Below are 3160 nucleotides of genomic sequence, written 5' to 3' on the forward strand. Positions count from 1 at the left end.
GTATCAAAAATACTGTCACATTACTTATACTCGGTATAGCCCTTCATTTCCCTGGAGTTACAGTTGGAATCTCTTAATATATATTAATTTATATTCGTCCTTTTACCAATTTAAATCACTCATAGCTTACTGAGTAGAATAACTAACATTGTGTCTCCATTTGGTTGGTTTGACCAATGGGACTGTTGTATTTACCATTAAAAAAAATAAATAAATAGAAAAACAAGAAAAAAAAAACAGTGGTGTTATAAATCTTCAAATGTGAAGTGAAAACATTGTATATTTTTGTCGAATCTCCTAAAAATTTGTATGGTGACACAGATGTGCTTTATATTAGAGTTTAAATGTATAGTTAAAATTTCCCCATGTATTCTGTATAGAGCACATGCCATAGTTTAAAAAAAAGAAAGAAATAACAGTAGCGTCCATAGCTGTCAATAAACCTCTTTTTAAAATATCCTCCTTGCAAATCCTTTTTGATGATACAGATAGAAAGAAAAACTGTGACTTTTTTTCTAAATGATACTACTTTGTTACCACTCTGTTTCCCCCATGTTAACATGTTGCTGCTAAATTGGTATTGTAGACTTTGGATGATGATGCTGATGTTTATTGTAGAGGACGTTGCTCATTCATTGAGCAAATTGTTTTACTGATCAATGAATAAAGATGTCCCCTCCCTCTACAAGGTTGTTACTCTCTATGTAACGCTCACGTGTCCGAGCCTCCAAGTCCACACATGCACAGACAAAAACTTATACTGTACACTTTACTTGTATTAGTGGTTTATATTAGTTGTTTTTGATGGTTATTGTAGAGGGCAACTGTATATATATATATATATATATATATATATATATATATATATATATACTTCTAGAGGGCAACTGCCTGCACAGTTTACTATTAGTGTGTGTGTGTAGATATGTATGTGTGTATATATAAAAATAAAAATAATGTTAATTATTAAAATAAATTATAAGATAAATGCCGCCATCTGGTGTAGTGATTTTAAACAAAAAAAAAATTATTTGACGAATTTTTAATTTTGCCAGCAGGTGGCGACATAGTTCATTCATTACTTTGTTTCTCTTGGTGCTGCCGGTGTTCTTTGTCACCCATTCACAGAAGAACATCAAAACATCTTGAATAAAGACAGACAAATGCACAAACTTTCTCTAAATAACAGCTAATGAAAGGTCAATCTAATTAAGAAAAAACAGGACTGAGACATGATATAATGTGCTGCTAATTTAAATTGTCTGATCGGAATGTAAAAAAAATGCTTTAGGCTATTTTATAACAGAAATAGCTTGTTGTGGCAAATACTAAAATAACTGAAATAATTTGTCAGTCTCCAATACACCTTAAAAGAGCTGAGAAAAGTAAAGAGACTTTAATGCTGATTATTCCACAGATGTAACTACAACAATTCATGAACTCAGCATTTTGTGTGGTGAAGGTACGCTAAGGCTTACATTATCATTTTTAGGGTACAAAATTCAGGTTTTGGCATATTGGAACCTTTAAAAACTCTAGACACAAAACTCATGACTAGCTAATGATCAAAATGCACTCAAATCAAAATGTGTGGTCAACAAGCTCAAGATAATTTCATTTATTCTACGACATAAAATACATCAAGTAATACCCCCTTATGAATCTTTTTTTTTTTTTTTTTGTCTTAACTTGTTTTAAAAAGTGGCTGATAACAAGTGGCTAAGTAGGACTACAGAGTAACTCAACATCATCACTCTGAACCAGAAAACTCATCTACTAACTAGTTCGCTTTTACAGTTTTATTTTTTTTTTTTCTCGACATTTCAGGGAGTTTTTTTTTTTTTTTTAATAAAGAGCTGTTGGAAACTTAGTAACAGTGATGAACCGCTTACACATCCACCTTTTATTACTGTAGAAACTGGAGACAGCTGTAGTCTCACTTATGGTCTCATTACACCATTATACACTATTCTGTTTCTGTTTACATGCACATTGTCTGCTTGAAGTGCTAGCATTCTACAAACACAGCATACACTAAGATTTACACACAGAGCAAACAACATGCCACCAAATGAAAACCTGTCTGTAGTATTCTCTCTAGTGTTTTTATAGTGATGTATTGACATGTAGGACTATAATAAAATGTGCATCTCATATTTTGTGCAACAAAATTTAATAATAGTATGACTCATTACACAGTGAAACTATTGGTCTCGTGTGTAGGTCATCTAAATTATTAATACTTCATGAGTTATTTGAACCAATAATTCTGCAAGTGGAAGGTTTCTGATGTGAATGCACAATGCATCATTTTGAACATTGTACGGCCAATGTTAGAAGTGAAGGTTTAATTATTTTTTTTTTAAAAATTAATTAAAGTTTCTAAATTTGTTGGAGAAGGTACTGAATAGCTAAGTGACTACAAAATTTAGAAACATTAGACACCTTCACTGATGAACTTTATATCTTCAGTTAACCTGTTGTTGGTTTATATCATCAAAATTATGTATGGTCTCAGGAACAAGCCAACTTAAAAACTGAGAATATACATTGCTTTCATGTCTCAACCAAATCAAAATCAAACTGTGCCCTTGTGATACAGATGATTTAACATATGTTCTAATTTTTAAGCTCCGAGTGACTGAAAACCTAAACTACTAGAGTCTGAATCATTTTGTCTTATCTCGTCTTATTCATGTTTCAGTGCATAAAACATGATGCTATTGCTCTCTATAATCCAATATTGCAGTGCTTTTTGTTTTTCTGGAGCTTCCCATCACTGCACGTTTTGAGCGTCTCTTTTGTCGGACACCTTCAGTCTTGTAGTTTCTATTATTTGAGCTAATAAAGTGAATCGTGTATTTGTTGTCCCAGCTGAGCTATAATGAGCTCTAGTGGCACACAAAATACTGCATGTGATTAATTGCTGCCAAATGAACTTGGACCTATAATTCTGCCAGTTTCATAAAATTTACAAGCAAAATAAAAAAATAAATAAAGTAACAACTTAAAGGTGCAATAGGTGATTGTCTTCAGAAAGATTTTTTATGCTGGTTGAAAGTCTCTTCACATCCCGATAGCAATCATTAAGTCAAGTGGTCTTAATGTATTTACCTGTATTTATATATTCTGTGGAAGGCGTAGGACCAAGAAATGTTCG

The sequence above is a fragment of the Cyprinus carpio genome, chromosome B1 (genome assembly GCF_018340385.1).
Source record: "Cyprinus carpio isolate SPL01 chromosome B1, ASM1834038v1, whole genome shotgun sequence".
NCBI lineage: Eukaryota > Metazoa > Chordata > Actinopteri > Cypriniformes > Cyprinidae > Cyprinus > Cyprinus carpio.